Source organism: Canis aureus, chromosome 1, assembly GCF_053574225.1.
Source record: "Canis aureus isolate CA01 chromosome 1, VMU_Caureus_v.1.0, whole genome shotgun sequence".
In the NCBI taxonomy this organism is placed as follows: domain Eukaryota; kingdom Metazoa; phylum Chordata; class Mammalia; order Carnivora; family Canidae; genus Canis; species Canis aureus.
This window is the reverse complement of record NC_135611.1, coordinates 55,877,852-55,898,555: the sequence shown is the minus strand read 5'-3', so window position 1 is coordinate 55,898,555 and position 20,704 is coordinate 55,877,852. Positions and strand designations below refer to the sequence as shown.

The 20,704-nt window shown below is 40.5% G+C and overlaps 1 protein-coding gene across 20 annotated transcripts in view; it reads right to left on the bottom strand.

Annotated features, from left to right (window-relative positions):
* Positions 1–20,704, bottom strand: part of AFDN (afadin, adherens junction formation factor) — a 137,618-nt gene that overhangs the window by 115,938 nt on the left and 976 nt on the right. The window lies entirely within an intron of this gene.

The following is a 20,704-nucleotide window of genomic DNA, read 5'->3' as shown; positions in this document are numbered from 1 at the left end:
ACCATCACACTGTAAGAAACAGCAACAAATAGAACTATTTTTTTTTTTCAATTTAAAATATGGAATGCGGAGTCAACCTAAAACGTACACTATCAAATCTAAGCATGTTGTTGGAAACCCCCCTCTCCCCCACAAATAACATCAACTGATATGGAGACCAGCAGACAGATCTAAATTTCTGCCCTGAGATGAACAAGGAAGATGTCCTGCTACAGCAAACAAAACAAGAAAGGGAAAGAAAAAAACACAAATAATGATGATGATAATGTAATACAAAATGTAAGACCACCTAACCACCATCCTAAGAAATCTCATTAGTAACAAAAGAGCCAAGCATGGTGCTAGGGCTCTTTCTGCATCCTCCCCTTCACGGCTAACAGCAACCCTATGAGGCTAGTACTATTACTTTCCTCCTGTCTTGCAAAGGAGGAACTGGGTGTGAGAAAGACCAGCTTGACCTGATGGCACAGCTAATACCAGACTTTGTGTGGAGGCAATTCTGAAACAGGAGGCCATACTTTTAACCATGAAGCAACTCTGCCTCTCATTTACTCTGAGGTATTAAAATAAGACTGTGGAACTCCTAGTTCTAGCAAGATGGAAGAACTAAGGGTTCAGGAACCATCATTGCCATCATATGGTAGATAATACGAAATAAACTTTCTCTTAAGTATACTGTTGAGTTTCTAAAAAATAAAGAAAACTCTAAGAAGGCAGGACAGAAAAACAGGGATCCAGGATGGGCTCCCGAGCGGCCAGCACTGAGCCAGGTGCTACCAGGAGGACAGCGTGTTACTACACCACAGACAGATTCCAGTTGGCCCACACCCCTAAACGTAAAAAGCCAAACTGTAAAACTTTCAGAATAAAACATGGAATACATGCACCTAACAAAAAGTATAAAACTTAAAAGCAAAACAAAACAAAAAGATAAACCCAACTACATTTCAGGAGTTTTAAAATCTGTTACAGAAGACACTGTGAAACATGAGAAACCATTAATATAAACATAACAAAATACAAAATACGTGGCAAATTAGGATTCAGATTCTACAAAAAATTTCTGTGAGTCAATCTGAAAAAGACAAATAGCTCATAGGAAAAATTACATGCAAAATCTATAAACAGGCAATTCAAAGAGAAAATGAGAATGACCCTTAACATAAGAGAGCCTGTCCACTCACTGAAATTAGGGTCATATATAAACAATATTTCATATATTCCAGGTTATAAAAAAAACCTGAAAATACTGAGAAAGTGGGAAATTCTGAAATTTGGAATGCAAATGGACATAATCATCTCAAAGATCAATTTGCTTGGCCTGGTCAATCAGAATCTCTGCATGGCCTATGACCAAGAAATTCCTAGGTGTCCATGCTAAAAATTCTCATTAGTACAGAAGGAAGCATGGACAAGGATGTTCATTAAATCCACATCTCTAACAGTAGAAAAATATAAACAACCTGATCATTTCTCAGTAGGGGGCGAGACAGATTAACTGAGACTCATCTGGACAATGGAATACTAGAGAACAGTTACAATAAGTGAATTATCACCCACAACTTCCAGTAAGTACACATCTCTGGAAAGGCAGAAAGCGAGAAGGAAAGGCAGAGAAGCCTTCTGGTTATGTCTGTAACTATTCCTTAAAACTTCTGGGTCTTGAGGATCCCTGGGTGGCTCAGTGGTTTAGCGCCTGCCTTCGGCCCAGGCGTGATCCTGGAGTCCCTGGGTCGAGTCCCACGTCGGGCTCCCTGCATGGAGCCTGCTTCTCCCTCTGCCTCTGTCTCTGCCAATCTCTCTTTCTCTCTCTCTCTCTCTCTCTCTCTCTCCCTCTCTCATGAATAAATAAATAAAAATATGAAAGAAAAAAAAACCTGCTGGGTCTTGATTCAACTGAAAGAAAAATAATAAACAAGTCTTGTTGCTCTGGGAATTAAATGAAGTAAGAGATTGGTTGCAGCACCTACATCACTAGTAGGTGTGTAATACGACTTCGAGTCCAGGAGGCAGTCAGACAACCTACTGCCCAGGAAGAAACTCAGTTCCCACAATCAAAGAACCGCCCAGCAGGCAGGCTGCCTTCTACCCAGGTCTCCCTGGAGCTGGTGAGAGCCTTCAGGACAAAGGTTCTCTGCATTCTTCCAGTAAGAACTCTCACAGAACGAAGAAGAGAAAGGGAACAAACTGTCCACAAGGGAGGAAAAAACAAAAACCAACACCAGAGTTCAGAATTTCCAAAGCTGGGGCACACATGAGTTCAAAGATAAACCTCACTTCACAGTAATGCTGTGAATTGCATTAAAAATGTAAAAACTACACCTTTAATAAATAAATGTAAACACTAATATGGGAATAATAACTTAAGAGTAAATGTTTTAAAAAGAAATGAAAACTTTTAATTTAGTAGCCAAGGAAGACTTAAAGAAATTAAGCCTAGGGATAGAACATTATTTCCAGTAACGTCGTGGTTGTGGTCCTCCTCCTCCTCCCCCTCCCCGTACCCCTCTCCTCCCTTCTTCCTCCTCTTAGTTCTAGGCAGGGGGAAAGAGTAATGAACAAAATAAAACAGCCCCTATTCTCAGGACATTATAACCCAACAAGAGGAGATACACAGTAATGAGAGATGGTGGCACACAAGAAATACACAGGGCAGAGGGGGGACGTAGGTGGGAGGGAATACTTGAGCAAAGCCCTAACCCTCGGCAAAGAGCATTCCAAGCAGAGGGAACAAGTACAAATGCCCCCAGGACAGCAGCTGGCTGGCATCACACTGGGCTTGGGAGGTCAAGGTACGTTCTGAGTGATGTAAAAGGACAGGCTGGTCTGGGCCAGGAGCGAGAAGGGAGTTGGATCATGAAGCTTCTCTGAAGGCAGAGCTACCAGAACATGCTGAGATTCAATGCAAGGTCTGAGTGAGAGAAAGGACTCAACAACAACGGCAAGGTGGGGAGCATAAGCAACAGACAAGTGACTTGCGGGATGCTTACGAAGATGGGGAGGACGGTAAGGGCAGCTGTGACTGGGGCCGTCGCAAGTCAGAGTTCAGTCCTGGACACGGTAACCCCAGGGCAATGATACACACATGGGCCATTCAGTGCTTAAAGTCACAAGGAGGGAAATTTCAGCAAGCGAGCAAGTGGCAGAAGAGAGGAGGTACTTGGTCAGACCCTGGAGTCTCCTTCACTCAGCAAAGGAAAGCTGGCCAGTGTTGGAGAGAGGCCCGTGGAGGATGGGTCAGCATCAGGAGTTACAAAATAAAGTCCGCACTGGGCAGCGTGAAGGTCACGGGTGACTCAGGAGAGATTTTGGTAAAGTCAGGAGTTCATGGGACACCTGGGTGGCTCAGCGGTTTAGCGCTTGCCTTTGGCCCAGGGCATGATCCAGGGTGATCCTGGATCCCCTGCAGGGAGCCTGCTTCTCCCTCTGGCTGTGCCTCTGCCTCTCTCTGTCTCTCTCATGAATAAAATAATAAAATACAAAAAAAAAAAAAGTCAAGAGTTCAAACTCTTAGGGTAAAAAGCAATGAAAAAGTTGTAAAATTTAACTTTCCTGTTAAACAATTCAAATTGACAGCAGAGTATATATCCAAGCCTCAGTGTTTTTGAAAGAGCTGAAGTTTAGTGCAAGAGCCAGGTGTGGGACAGTGTGCCCTGGTGTCAACGCCTTCGACCTTGAGCTCTTACACTTACCACCTAATCCCTGGAGCATGTTCATCAGGCCCTCAGCTGTACGCAGAGCGCCCCGCAGCCACTCTATCTTCACAAGTACTAGGGACGAGAGACCAGAAGTTGCTCAGACAACATTTCCATAATCTCTAGTCCTGGAGGTGTGGGCGTTTGGGAAAATTATTTGAACATTTGAGCACAGAACGGCCTAGAAGCAAAAACATCAATCAAAAGCTGTGCTGAGAGACGCCTGGGTGGCTCAGGGGTTGAGTGGCTGCCTTCGGCTCAGGGCGTGGTCCTGGAGTTCCAGGACAGAGTCCCACATCGGGCTCCCTTGCAGGGAGCCTGCTTCTCCCCCTGCCTATGTCTGCCTCTCTTTTTGTGTGTCTCTCATGGATGAATAAATAAAATCTTAAAAAAAAAAAAAAAAAAAAAAAGTCTGTGCTGAGGAAGACTGGTATGCTCCTGCAGACTTCCCTGAGACAGAATGCTGGAGGTGAAGGCAAATCTTACCTCTAACCCAGCCACCCAAGCACACCAACTGCTACTGGATTCCCCCAAAATATAGTTCATTTTCTTTCTGCTCCTCTACTGTTCCTCATTATCTATTCCATTTCCAAAGCTCCTCTCTTCTAAGACTGGCCACCGAAATCACAGTTTTTGCTTTGTTCTTTAGGCATTTATTTATGGCTAATGGGGAATGACTAAATGTCCACGCCTGTGACATCACTGGAGAGCACTGCAAATGATCCAGGTGGAGGAGGAAAACCAGCCCCGGTCGGCACTTCCCGAGGAACAGTCACCAACTGCCCATCAGTCTAAACTCAAAAGCAATACCAGATTTCAGCACAGGTAGGCCGTCACCTCGACTGCCCGGTCTAGAAAATACATCCTCCAGATTCCATGACCAGAGCCACAGCATCCGCAGTCCAGTCCTGGTCAAGGAGACGAAGAAGACGACCCCACGGGACGAAGCAGCTAGCGGGGACCAGGCCTCCGTTAATGCCTCTCACAGAGGACCCCGTGACCCAGGAATACCAGCGACATTTTTTAGTATCTAAACGGGCATGAATAGTGCGAAGTCAACAAATGCTTCTTTAGAAGCGTATCACGTCAGCCACGGTCAGTGTCAGTTTGTCCCCGTGGTCTCAGAACAGTCCCATACTTACAGGCCTCTCTTTACTTGAAAATGTACGTAGAGCCCAGACTCTGATAGTAACACACTTACACTGCCGAGAGAGGGGAGCAAACGGAATCACCCGAGGGGGAAGGGCAGGAAGGAAACAGGCCGACACCTTCAGGAAGCAAAGGAAAAAGCCTTTTCGTGGTCCTACAGTGGGCAAGTGATCCTGGCGCTCAGAACATCCGGGTTACCCGGGAGAGCAGCTGACGAGGGCAGCAGGGCTGCAAGCAGTGCTGGGCCGGAGAAGGCCCCGCCGTCAACCTGCCCTCTGGTCAGGACGCGCACACAGCCTCCCCGCGTCAGCCCTCTGGGCCACCCATGAGTGCTCCCCCTCCCCCTCCCCCCGGCTCCAACGGGGTGTTCTCAGGCCTGCGTCCTGGGGCTCTCTGGGGCTCTCGGGGCTCTGGTCTCTTCCACACAAGTCTCTCCCACAGTCTCATCTCTGCCTTGGCTCCCCCCTCCGTCCCTCCCTTCCTCCACAATCGTCCTCCTTGCTGTCCCCTCCTCTCTAGCTGTGAGCCTAGGAACCTTCTACCTGGAAATCCACAAGCACCTTCAAAAGCAAACTCTCTCAACGACAGCTTCCTATTTCCCCCCCAAACCTCATCGACCACATGTACACTTCTTTTTACTTCTGGCTCAGGGTCCTACCATGTGTCCAGGTGGCCAAGAACAGACCTGGGATGGGCCTGGACTTCTTTTCCTCTCAGACACTGCCTCATCGGTCTCCAGGCCCCGGGGCACTTCCTCAGCCACCTCTCCTGCCCCGTGACCAGTGTAGCCTGAGCTCAGGCCTCTGTCTCCCAGGACCACCGGCCAGATAACCCGCCGGCCTCCTGCCTCCAAGCTCACTCACCCTACACTTGCCTGCTCTGCTACCAGGAGGTCTGCTGAGCGGCAAACCTCATCCTACGGTTTCATCTGGAACATTCCTAACTCAGCCAACAAGGCGCTGGTTAACACCTCCAGGTTCCCAGGTCACAAACCGGCTCCTTGGCTCCTGACGCACTAGGACGCACACATAAAGCACGCTACCCTTCAGCCACCGGGTTACGCTGCGAAAATGAACACGCCATCTCAGCGGCTTATGACAACTAAGATTCAGGTCTTTCTCATGACAGCACATCACTGTGTGGGTAGCTGGGCCTGTTCCCATGGTCTTCATTCTGCTATCAGGACAGCAGTGTGGCATGGGGCTTAACGCCTGGACGCAGGCTGGCCCGTGTCACTGACCGGAGCAAGCCACACAGTGAAGCCTGACACTCGGAGAACAGGAAGCAACCCTCGCTCAGGAAGGAGCAGTGGACACCGAGGAACAATGCGCTCCACAGGTCACCCGGCACACACGTGGCACCTCTCCTCCATCTTGGTCCTAAAATTCTTCTGGATTCAGAAGAAACACTTCCTATAGCTCGGTTAACCTTGCTGACCTGCAATGCAGGAAAGCTCTGCTGCCCAGGTCACTCGGGTTGTCCCTCCTCACAGCGCTGACTGCAAACACTGTATCTGCTGAGTTGCGAACGTCTGCTGCCAAAGGCATTCCTGACCAGTGTGCTCTTGCTCATCTTTTCACAATGGGTACCAGATGACCCAAGTCTGCTGAATCAATAATGTTCTCTGCCAGGAATGCCATCCCTTTTACCCATACAGAAAATTCCAGACGATTCTTTACAGAAAATTCCAGACAATTCTTTACCATCTAAGGACTCATCTCGATAGTCTATAAAAGATGTCCCTGGTCCCCACCATCCAAACAGAGCACCTATCATAGTACTGCCATGGTTTTTTCAATCTATCTTCCATACTAGAATGGGAGCTATCTAAGAAAAGAACCATGTGTCCATGAAGTTCTGCAGGCTCAGTACTTGCAGCGACTGGCCCATAAACAATAACTGCTAAATGATTGACCTTGTAAAGGAGACAGAGAAGGACACATTTACTGAGTGGGAAAGCCAGGATTCAACCTCTGGCCCGAAGTGCAGTCAGCGTTGTAGGTTGCCACTTAGGCTCTGCTCTGACGGCACAATGGGGCCATCCATGATGGTCCATCTGCATCCCTTCTTCCTTGGACAGCAGACCATTTCATCCTCTCACCTCTGTAGGCTGTCTCTGATCAAGCCTGAAACACAGCAAGCACTCAATGAATACTGGCCAGAATGAGTGCTGTGCTGACCTAAGAAAAATGCAAAAGGAATGTCGAGATGTCCACAGTTTTAACACGGCAAAGCCACAAAAAAACAAACATAGAAGCAATTTCTCTTATCACCGGGCCTGTGATATAGGTGCATAACTATTCCAAATTTTTTTTTAAGATTTTATTTATTTATTCATGAAAGACACAGAGGAAAGAGAGAGGCAGGGACACAGGCAGAGGGAGAAGCAGACTCCATGCAGGGAACCTGATATGGGACTTGATCCCAGGACTCCAGGATCACACCCCGGGCCAAAAGCAGGCACTAAACCACCAAGCCACCCAAGGATTCCCTATTCCAAATTTTTGCTCACAGAAGTAGAAAAAAGCAAACAATTTTCATAGTATTTTATGTAAAATCTGCAATGGGTCTCAACAATCAAGCTGGTGATATCAATTATATGCATTTGTAACCACATACTAAAGATAAAATATCTAAAAATGTCATTACACTAATAAAATGCAAATATTCCAGAAGCACTGGAAACTTGCTCAGAAGTGTGCAAATCAGAAACAAGTGGCATTTGGTGGCTTAGTTTCCACTTGGTTAAAAAATAATAACTTCTTACAGTTAAATTATACTTATACTAGGAAACCAGAGCAGGAAAACTTGGCATGGCATGTGGCTAAACACCCTATAACACTAGTTTAGAGACAACCTTAGTTTGCTGCTGTTACAGAATTATATACTAACACACAAATTACATATGTATGTAATGTATACATGCAAATATTACACTCAATTATTCAGAGTCCTCAACTCATAATAGTACACTTGACTTCCCATCTAGAAACTTCCTCCATGTGAGAAAAGACCAGACAAGTGAATTTGTAGGATCTGAGAAGGTCCACTACACTGCCCCCTAAACCCACCATTTCATCTGAAATTCCCCCTTCTAATTTGAGAAAGGCAAATATATGCTCAAGAGATATTAGGTAGAATTGTTAGTAACAATCAAGTTATTATCTCTAGAAAACCGTTGAAATTCAAACATTACCTAGGGGGAAATCGCTAATTAATATGTAAACAAAACGTTACGAAATTAAATTAACTGAACCCCAGCAGTGATGAGAACAAACAAGTTTCATTTGTCCTTTACATGGAAACGTGGACCAGGGAAGGGCTGAGGCGACACTGGAGCTAACTCAAGAAGGAAGCAGAGCGAGAGAGGAAGGGACTACTACAAACTCAAAGGGACAGCCATGCTGTCACCAAAGAGTCTGAACCCTGGGGAGCCTGCCTCTCTCTCCCTCAGGCACAGGAAAGCTATCTACAAAGTTACCAAAATTCCCTCATATCCTTCACTCATACTCAGATTTTTAGTAGTTCCAAGTCTAGTTGCTCCAGTTTAGTTGCATATTTAGAACACAAAATATGGCAAGCACTGTGCTGGCTACAAAACACACAATCATCTGTTACAAAGATAAAAGCTATAACAGAGCTTTAGAAAATCAAGATGATCTATATATCTGTGTATACAATATATAAAAATATACATATATACACACAACATACGTTTCCTTAAACCATGCTTGTGATTCTTTCTGAAGATCAAGCTCTAAATTACCCTATTTTTTTTAAGATTTTATTTTTAAGTAATCTCCACACCCAAAACGGACTCGAACTCGCAACCTGGAGATCAAGAGTCACATGCTCTTCTGAGCAACCAGGTGCCCCTAAATTATCCTATTTATAAATTATTTTCCTACAAAATTTCCAAATTTCATTGCAGTGATTTTAAATTTCTGAATTCTACAAACACACTGGTTAGGGTTCAAGCCAACACACAGGTTCATTGCTCCTCAGCTTACTACACCTGTACATCCTTGAGCATATTATTTCATCTCCCTGGGCCTTGGTCTCTTCACCCAAAAATGAGAACAGTAGAAGTACCCACCTCACAGGGTTGCTACAGGAACTAAAAATACATACAAAAACATTTATTAGAAAACAAATTGTTTTAATTTAACTGCGTAATAAAATACAGGTAAGAAATCTTATTGGATGAATAAGGGAATTTGTAAGTATTCCTCTGTAGATCAACTAAAGCTTCTGCTTATTCAAGCAGAGGAGAGGAGTTAGGAGAACTGTAGGATAACACACACAAAGCACCCACGTTTGTATCAGGCATGTGGACATAGCATGCACTCACAGAATGTCCAACCAACCTAGGCAGCTTTTAAGAACTGGATTCCCAACAGACATATGCTTGGTTAAGAAAAACGACTCAGGGATCCCTGGGTGGTGCAGTGGTTTGGCGCCTGCCTTTGGCCCAGGGCGCGATCCTGGAGACCCGGGATCGAGTCCCACGTCAGGCTCCTGGTGCATGGGGCCTGCTTCTCCCTCTGCCTGTGTCTCTGCCTCTCTCTCTCTCTGTGTGTGTGTAACTATCATAAATAAAAAATAAATAAAAAAAAAGAAAAACGACTCAGTACTGACTAAAAATGCAAACAATAAACACATAGAGCCAAACATGCACGCACGCTTCAAGCAATTTCCAACTATTCTAAAAGATGTATATTTCTTTCATAAAAGAAAAGTATTTTTAAACGTACAATCTCACTACAGTGAAGTAAACACATAAACTCCTTCTAACTAAGCTTTCAAGAAGATACTTTACAAATAAAACATAAAATAGTATCATAAATGTTTCCTAATGCTTTTCCAGATTTGCTGGTCTTAACTTCACTGTCCCCAATACTCCCAAAGTAACTGTTTCCTGAAAGTAATAAATAACTTTTAGAAACTGAAACCAGAAAATTTGGTATAAAAACATGTCAACTATAGCAAGAACTCAACAAGGCCACCTTTGCCAAACTTGAATTAAAAACACATTTTTAAACACTTGAAGTCCTAAATGTTAAATGTACACTGTCCATGGTACTCTGGGAGAGCTCCTCCTCTTGAATAACCAACCAGCAGCTTAGCTGATCTACAAAGGAACCCTTCACAAACTGGCTTATTCAGCAAATATGATTTCTTATCTGTAATTTTATTACCTTGGTAAGTTAAAATAATATGTTTACTAATAAACACGTTTCATTTGATGCTTAAAAATGGTGTATCAAAATAATTTAGTAATGCTAACTATAAAAAGGAAACAGTCACCAAAAAATTGAAATGAATTTACATCTCGCCATAAATTAATACCACAATATATTTGTTGCAAGACAAGTTGCCAGCAAGTAAAGAAATTCATCTTAAATGTCAATTCAGTAAAATATTCTGGTTTTAGCACATGTTTTTAGAATATATTTTTAGAATATATTTTATAAATTTTTAGATTATGTTTTCTAGAATATATTTACAAATTACTTTGAAGTACTAAGATTCCATATTCTGTATGGCAGGTTTAAGAAACAAGTATTATCTGTCTGTATTTGTGTATTTGTCCTTATGTTATGAAATACACTAAAGCTAAGGGAAAATACAACCAAAAAAGCAAAAAGACATCCTCACAGAGTCAACGACTGGCCTAATCAGAGTTTACACGTGGGAAGGAGAGCTTGAAAGGACACACAAGTGCCAGAAGATGTGAGCCCGCATCAAACAAAATATCCACCCACCACAACGCTTGGAATACATTAGACAGCATTGTTCTCTAGGCTAGGAATGGACCCACCAGGAGGAGTGGCCTAAGTCTTATCCTGGGTGAATCAGAGTAATAAAATCCATAGGTCACCACTTTAGTGAGGTCGTGGGACAGTATTCTTCAATAACAAAAGTATAAACGCTTGTACCTTATTACTGATAAGTAAAAATTAAGGTATGTGCTTATATAGAAAATAAATATATAACATGCAAAAAAATGAACACTGTTGAAGTCTACTCTTCTATCATATTGAGCCTTATGTTCACATTTTAAATGATATGTATGTTAATTTTAGAGCTATAGTTGGAAAATACCATGAATACAGGCTTTAATACCTACCTTCAAATATAAACCAAAATTCAAATGTAAACCAAAATTCTTAATACCCATCTTAGTATTCTAGGGCAGTAGCTCATAACTATAGTCCAAGAGCCCCTGGGGTTCCCCCTTAGACCTTTCAAAACCAACTGTGAAGTGCAAACTTTCGCACGCTGGTACTTACACAGGAACAACCTCGCACTGTGCAGGCACATGTATGATGGGCCGAACCGATGCCCGTTAGCACAGATCAAGGCAGCAGCAACAAACTGGACTCAGAGCCAATGAAGTTTTTCACTGCTATGAGTAAACACTTAAAAAACAGAGGTGCTGTTTCACTTAAGAGTATCTTTGATAAAACAGAAAAAATTATGAATTTTATTAAAACTTTTGTTTTAATAAATAAATAAATAATAATTTTAATTAATAAATCTGTTCAATAATCTATGTACCACTCTGGGAAACACTTGTACATAGGCTGCGTACCAGTTTGATGGATCTCTCAAGAAAAAGCACTTGTGAACCGCTGAAATTGTAATCAAGCTGAGCCAACTTTTTCATGGAATACCGTTTTTACCTGAAAGAATGACTGACAAGCTACATTTATTCAGGCTTGAGTATCTGGCAGGCATTTTCGCAAACACGAATGAAGCAAGCCTATCCCTTCAAGTGCTGCCTCTGGCACTGCTGCCAGTAATAAAATTTGAGCTTTGATAAGGAAGTAAGACGTTTTGAAAACTTAAGATTTTTCTGATCAGTGGTAATATTAAACAAATGTAGTATTTCGGTATTGTTTAAATAAATGTCCCAACATTTGGAAAATCCACATAACTCAGTGAACCAATATTTTCTGTATAGTCAATGCATGATGGCAAAAACTATGTATGGGTAAAAGATCCACTCAAACAACAAGACAAACTCTAATGTAATAGAACATAAAAAGTATTTTAAAAGATTTTTAAAGAAGAATTAGTAGCAGAAATTAAAATACTTAGGCTCAAATAAAAAACCTTCATATAACTGATTATTTTATTACTAATGTCTCTTAAAAATAATCACCCCCAAAATTACACAAGTTTTTGTCAATACAAAAATTGATTAATGTGAAATGTAATTTAGAAACTCATTAGAGAGCTCATATAAAATCATGGTATATTGTAAACTTACGTAAAATCATGGGGTATTTTACAAGCATTGGTCTAGAAGTCTGGTGCCTTCAGAAATCTACTCAGATAACAATGCCAATAACCACCTAAAAATAACATATTTGAAAGACATCTTCCCAAGTCATAGGCTTTACACAAACCATGTATATAAGTTATGCATTTTTCTTAAAGATTTTATTTATTTATTTATGAGAGACACATAGAGAGAGGCAGAGACAAAGACAGAGGGAGAAGAGGCTCCCTGTGAGGAGCCCGATGCAGGACTCGATCCCAGGACCCCGGGATTACACCCTGAGCCAAAGGTAGATGCTCAACTGCTGAGCTACCCATGCATCCGGAAGTTACACATTTTAAGAATACAATGGTTTTTAATTATTTACTGTGTCCAACTGTGTGCATTTTTTTTTTAAGATTTAATTTATTTGAGGGGGAGGGAGGCAGAAGGAGAGGGACAAGCAGACTCTGCTCCCAGTGCAGAGCCGGAGCCAGGCTCCCATCTCAATCCCAGGACCCTGAGGTCAGGACTGGAGCCGAAACCAAGAGTCAGACACTGAGCCAACAGAGCCACCAAGGCGCCCCAACACTGTGTATATTTTTCCTCCCACTTCATTTTCGCAACTAAACATATGGAACTAGGTTCAAAGCAACAGGAAAAACTGACAATCTGAAGCCTCGGCACCAAAACACTGTGACTAGTAACAGGCACAAAAAGAAATAAGATAGAAATCTTGTTGGTTCTCTTGTAAAAGTCAGGAAATAAAAAGAATAAGTAGGTTACCATGGAAAGTACCATTATTAGCAAACAAGGGTATAAAAAGAAAGTACATTCTTGCAAGGGACAACAATTTAAATTTGCAAAGGGCAAAAGACTAATTTTCCTTAGTAAAACATAAGTGAAATCAAGCAAGAGAGAACAATAAGCTAGAACTCTGAATATAACAAGTGCACTGGACTGCACTTAACCCATAAATACCCAAACAAGACTAACAAATAAGCATTTTTCTCATGGGTCCTAATTTTAGGATTTAAACTCTGTTCTACTACAAAATTCCAGTGGAAGCTCTCAGATAAAGTTTCAGAAAGCAAAGCAAGACTTCTATATTCGAAACAACCTGTCACACAGCATTCACTACAGGTGGGGGCCGAGCTGAACTCAATAGTCACATGCCCTCTTCCTACACATGCTTCTGTGCTACCCAAAAGGAAGACTTTTTTTTTTTTTTTTTTTTTACACAAAGAAAATATCTGATATTCTGTGAAAAATGGTCTCGCCAGTTCAGCCTAGGTCAACCAAGCACTCCAGGCAAGAGTAAATTTAAAGAAGTCTGAGACTTCAGAAACTGAAACAACAAACCATTTACTCAAGTTTGTATTGTTTGCACTTACTGTGAATGGAAACAATTCTAGTTTATCCCTCTTGTCCTGGTATAATCATTACTCACATATGTTCCATATGGTTCACTCTAACTATTATACAGTAACAGCATTTAAAAAGCAACTCTCAACAAGGGGACTATAGAGGGATATCTCAAAATAATAAAGGTCACAAATGACAAACTCACAACTAATACCATCTTTAAATGTGAAAGGCTAAAAGTTTCTCCCCTAAGATCAGGAATAAGACAATGATGCTCACTCTTGCCTTTTTTTTTTTTTTTTTTTAGATTTTATTTATTTGAGAAAGAAAGGGAGAGTGCTTGCTTCAGGCAGCACATATACTAAAAAAGAAAAGAAAAGAAAGAGAAAGAAAGGGAGAGAGAGAAGGTGAGCACGAGTGGGGTGGGTAGGAGCAGAGGCAGAGAGAGAAGACTCTGGACTGAGTAGGGAGCCATAGGACTGGATCCCAAGACCCTGACTGAGATCATGACCTGAGCTAAAGGCTGACACTTTACTGACTGAGCCACCCAGGTGCCCCTCACTCTCGCTACTTTTATTCAACATACTATTGGAACCCTACTGGAATAAAAAAAATTCAGTAAAGTTGCAGGATACAAAATTAATACTCAAAAATTCATTGTATTTCTATGGACTAATAATGAACTTCAGAAGGAAAGATTAGGAAAGCATTTCCACGCACAATTGCATCAAAAAGAATAAAATACCTAGGTATAAATTTAACCAAGAAAGTGAAAGACTTGTACACTAAAAATGATAGACACTGAAAAAATGGAAGATGACTCAAAACAAATGAAAAGACATAGATAGGGCAGCCGGGGTGGCTCGGCAGTTTAGTGCTGCCTTCAGCCCAGGGCCTGATCCTGGAGTCCCGGGATCGAGTCCCACATTGGGCTCCCCGCATGGAGCCTGCTTCCCCCTCTGCCTGTGTCTCTCCTCTCTCTTTCTCTCTCATTAATAAATAAAATTAAAAAAAAAAAAAAAAAAAAAAAAGAAAAGGTATAGATAGACCTTGCTGAGACTGGAAGAATATTCTCCCAAACCATGAGAAGAATACTGTTAAAGCATCCATACTACACAGAGCAATCTGCAGATACAATGCAATCCGCATAATTTTTCACAGAACTAGAACAAATAATTCTTAAATTTGTATGGAACCAGATAAGACCCCAAATAGTCAAAGCAATCTTGAGAAGAACATAACTAGAGGTATCATGCTCCCTGATTTCACACTGTACCTACAAAGCACCAGTAACCAAAACAGGGTGATACTAGCACTAAAACAGATCAATGGGAAAAAACAGAGATTCCGGAAATAAACACATTTATACAGTCAAATAATCTTCAACAAAGAAAGCAAGAATACATAATGTAGAAAAGACCATCTCTTCAATAACTGCTGTAGGGAAAACTGGACAACTATGTAGAAAAAATGAAACTGAACCACTTTCTTAATACCACTTACAAAAATAAACTCAAAATGGATTAAAGACTCATATGAAATGGGAGACTATAAAACTCCTAGAAGAAAACTCAGGCAGTAAGTTCTTGGGCATCAGTCTGAGCAATATCTTTCTGGATCTGTCTCCCCAGGCAAGGGCAACAAAAGCAAAAACTGATGAATAAATCTACATCGAATTAAAAAGCTTCTGCAAAGCAAAGGAAACCATGAAGAAAATGAAAAGGTAACGTATGGAATGAAAGAAAATGCTGGCAAACCACATATCAAATCTACCCAAACAGACAAAGGATTCACACAATGTAATAGAAAAAAAATCAATTAAAAAATGGGCAGAGATTGTGAATTGACATTTTTCCAAGGCGACATCCAGATGGCCAACAAGCATATGAAAAGATGCTCAACATTACTACTCATCAGGGAAACGCAAATCGAAACCACAAGATGATATTACCTTACACCTGTTAGAATAGCAATTATCAAAAAGACAAGAAATGACAAGTGTTGGCGAGGATGCAGAGAGAAGGGAACCCTCCTGCACTATTGGTGGGAATGCAAAATGGTACAGCTACTATGAAAAATAGCATGGAGATTCCTCAAAAAATTAAAACTAGAACTACCCTATGATCCAGTAGTTGCACTTCCGGATATTTACCAAAGAAAATGAAAACACTAATTTGAAAAGATACAGGCACTGCTCTGTTCATTATAGCATTATTTACAATAGCCAAGATATGGAAGCCACTTAGGGGGTCATCAACAGGGGAATGAATAAAGAGGTGGTATACATACACAATGGAATATTACTCAACCATTAAAAAAAAGTGAAATCATGATGCTGACAACATGGACAGCCCTGGAGAGTATTATGCTAAGTGAAATAAGTCAGAGAAAGGCAAATACCATCTGATTTCACTTACGTGAAGTCTCAAAAGCTTAACAAACACCACCCAATAACAACAACAAAACTAGAAACAGATTCATAGATAGATAAAATAATCTGCTAGTTGTCAGAGGAGAGACAGGGTAGGAAGATGGGCAAAAGAGGGGAGGCGGAGTTAAACGCTACACACTCCCAGTTAGAAAATTAGTAAGACACGGAGACATGATGTACAACACAGGCTTTAGTGCATACATCTCATAACTCTGGATGGTGACAGATGGTAGCCAGATTTACCATGGAGACCACTTCCTCATGTATGTAAATGCACACTAATGTACTTCTCTGTTGTACACCTGAAACTCATAATACTAGACAGAGATACACACACACACAGTAGAGCACGCTATGTGCAATCAACCTAAAAACACGATAATGCAAAGAAGTATAACAAAAGTTCACATCATTTTCTGTAAGCCATGCTAATTTTCTTTAACATCAGTTTTGTTTTGTTTTTTTAGTAAAATACAGAAATTCTGGCTATTTTCCAGTCATAGTAAGCTATGCAATTTCAGTTCCTCTAACTAAGTTCATTCATGACACACTCATAAACTTACAAGTATGAAACTTCAAATTATCCTTATCTTTGGAATCAAGTTATACCAGGAAGATATTTTCCTAGTTTACATAACTTTTTTTTTTTAAAGATGTTATTTATTTATTCATAAGAGACACAGAGAGAGAGAGAGGCAGAGACACAAGCAGAGGGAGAAGCAGGCTCCATGCAGGGAGCCCGATGCGGGACTCAATCCCGGGGCCCCAGGATCATGCCCCAGGCCGATGGCAGACGCTCAACTGCTGAGCCACTCAGGCGTCCCTACATACGAACTATTTTTATATATGCTTACTTTCACCTTATAAAGTACATTCACTTTCTAAGTTAAATTATAACAGTTTTGGTCAATCACATGTACCAAAATGATGAGTGAAGCTTTACATTTTTATTGTCACTAGAACCAAACTTCAACCAGATGACCTCAACTAGATCCACCTCCCCAGCTCTCTATGCCCACTCTCTTTGGCCGTGACATATGACTGGGTAATATTAAGAAAAGTTTCTGCTCATTCATAACTTATGCATAAGGATGGTCCAACTTTGACCGTATGCCCACATCTGCCATCAACTCATGGTACTAACTAGAAGCCCACCAGTGGATTTTCAGGCCCTGAGCCTATCAGTGTCAGCTAACAGACTGGGACACACCCAAAATGGGTTAAAGGGTCTGCGAGATTTGGCAAATTGTTTACTATCAACTCACAAGTGTAAATGTAGGTCAAACAAATTTTCATCTCTCTCCTAAGACAAATGAGTGCATCCTAAATACAATCAGCCAGGAAAATAATAGAAACAGCAAACTTCTGAACAAAAAAAAAAAAATCAACAGAATTCACTTAACCTGGAAATAATTTTCAATTAAGAGATCAGTTTAGTTTTATGTTCTATAAACACTACTCAGATCCATTTTGTTTTTAATAAAGGAAAACAGATTTACACCAATGTAACTGCTAGTATTATTCATTAGCATTTTCTGACATTATACCCAAGTTCAAATCTAATAAAAGTGTTTATAAACAAATTAACCTATGCCACCAGAATAGGCAACATCTAGTAATAATGCTTTACATATTACAACTGCTCAATTAAATCCTTAATGGCATAACCTTAAATCGTTTCTCTAGCTTCCCACCAATTTGGTATATACTCTGATCTTCTGTGACTCGTACTTTTTCAAGAATATGAAAGAGCCACTTCTACTACTATGCTATTAACCAAAATCAAAATTTTATAGTTCTAGAAAAGCCTAGTTACAACAGTTATATTCCATTAAGTCTATAAACTGCAGAAATTAAAATTAGTCTTCACTGGCAGAAAGAGGGCAAACTGAAGCCAGTCTAGATGCAGTTTCAATTTAAGATTTGAACACTGTCAGACAAGGGTTTACCTCAGACTGACAGGCTCACACCCATACAAACAAATCTTAACCAGTTATTACAGGAAATAAAGGTTAAAAAAAAAAAAAGTTACAACCACCATTAAGTTTCAAAGAGAAAAAAAAAAAAAAAAGACAGAGATGCCTATAAATACAACTGCCTGCATCATTATATATTAATCACTAGAAAAAGGGATCTTGTAAGTATGGATGTTCAATAAAACAACTGTTGTTTTCAAAATAGTTTCCAATATAGTTAAGTCTTATGATAAAGCACAGTTACAGCCTAAGCTATATAGTCTGGACTATAGATTTAGCTATAAATTATGCAACTTATTACTACTTCACCTGAAGACTTCCTACTCCACCTGTGCTGACAAACCAGAAGTTGTTTTATACACACACCTCTGGGTAATATGAATCACCACATTACTTCTCAAGATTCATCAGAATATTAAAATACAACACATTCACCTTTAATACAGTGTATATGGATGGACCTACAAATTCTAGGTTATATTTTCCCATCAACATAAAAAAGAAAATAATGAACTCCGGAAGTTATTTTTTAAAAACTGACTTTAAGAACTCTGGTGAAGCAAAATGGTCAATTAAGAACAGTTCCTGCATTTAGGTGTAACCCTTATACAAAAGAGTAACACATGAAAACAGAAATCTCTAATCACCTAACAGATAACTCCAGCCAGTTCTTAACATGTACGTACTCTACGTTTTGTCAAGAATAAACGTATGCAGAAAGAGGTCATATTCAACACCTTTTCCACATAATATTCCTTGAGCACCTACCATGGTGACAGACATAACAATGTTAAAAATAATAAAATTCAAAGCCCTTGCTTTCATGTAATCTCAGAGGGACACAGAAACCAGTGGCTACAATGAATGACAAGACAGAGGACCAGAAACCAAGAGGGGAGCTCTGGGTAGGCAGAGAAGCCCTCTTCCGAGAAAGTAATGGAAGTAAAGTTTAGCAACAAGCATTCTGCCATAATAATTAGAAATTCCTAAAAGAAAGAAAGCCTTAACATTAAGAAAACAACAGGACTAAAAAACTTTAAGAAGCTTTATTGGGAGCTACAGTTTTCCACAGTAACCAACACCTTAATTGAACTTAACATCAATCTCCTAGTGATAAGATATCAACATTAAGTTTAAGTCAACTCTTATGAGTCCAAAAGAATCTAGGACTCAAGTGAGGAAGGACTGAAAAATATGCAATGACAACATATAACTTGCTTTTTCTTTAGAAGCTCTCCTTTTACACATAAACATGAATATGAAAGAAAAAGTAAACTTAACCAGGTTGATTTCATAACATTATTTTCTTAAGAATATAATCCAAAAAGCCAAGTTTACCATCTTACTGAACATAGAAACCACCGAGTTATCAGTGCTTATCAAGACTGCCTGAAATCACCAAACACAAATGATCAACAATTAACGTAGCCATAAAATGATAATAGACACTGATTACTGTGCCCCCCCCAAGATGCAAAGAAAATAAACCACAACGAAGCTCTCCTATACGCATATAAAAGATTATCTAAATACTTAAATATAAGGCTTAAAGTGCAATCCTATAAATCAAATTCTGTGATAAATTTGCTTAACGTTTACTAAAAATAATAAAGGCCCGTATCCCACTTACATTCTTAGAGAAAACTAAGAAAAATCATTTGTGATGGCCAAATAAGGTAAGAATTCATCATCAGACGGTACAAACTTTAAGACACAAGTTTAGGTAAATAAAGCAAACTGAAACCATGAATCTTGAAATATTGGTTTAGAGAATCACTAACATGAAAGTTCACCTACATCATAATGAAAAATACACCCTGTTAAATGGGAAGCTCAACCTGCAAGACCAGAATAAATTTAATAGTATGCCAAGGTTCTCCAGAACACATAGTATTAAGTGTGAACTAGTTCTAGAGAATAAAAAAAAAACTAACATAAATAGCATATATTTTTAAAAATCAACTTATTTCATTTTGCAGAGCTTTCCCACACAATTCTGGAGAATCATTTCTAAAAAGGGACCAAGTGTTGAGTAGGGACGAGAAACTACTAAATGCAATTCATAACCATTTTCAAAACCAGCCCTTCAAATCTGCTTTGCTTCAAGACACATACATACAGCAACTTTTCACCTGCAGGTCAACTATGTAAAAAGCAGCTCTCCAAATGACAGGCCAGTTTTAATACCTCCTACGATCTCTAAGAAAATAGAGAAAAAATTTCAATTGAGCGCCTAAAAATGGAATTTTTTGAAACCAATGAACTATAAAATCTGTTTCTGATTTAGATTTTTTTTTAAATGCCAAGTCAATTCCACATCCCAAAAGAATAAACTGAGTGATCTATTAGTAAATCGAAAAAATATTCCTTTTCTCAACCAGACTTGGGTAATCTCTCTCAAAAAAAAAATTATAAATAGATTCATTCAAACAGAAAAACAAATCAACCACGTATCATGGTTTTGCATCCTCGGTTTTTAAAGCAGAGATAAGAAGGATGAATCCATGATGCTGAAAGACCCCAGAGAGCTCAAAGTACTGCACAGCACCTTGGAGAAGAGGCGCTAACAGTGCAGGCGCCGGCACGGTCCGCACACCCAGTCATGTGCAGGCGAGGACCTCGCTCGAGTCCCCGAGCCGGGTCGCGTGCACCATCCCCAACCCAGGAGGGGCTCCAAGGGGCTGGGCCCACCGGGCAGAAAGCAGCCCCCAACCCGGCCCAGCCCGACGCTGACCTCGCACGTGTGATAAAAAGGGGCTCATGACACCAAAGAGGATGAAACGTGGTGGCGGGGGGGGGCAGATTCGGCCCAGAGGGCAGG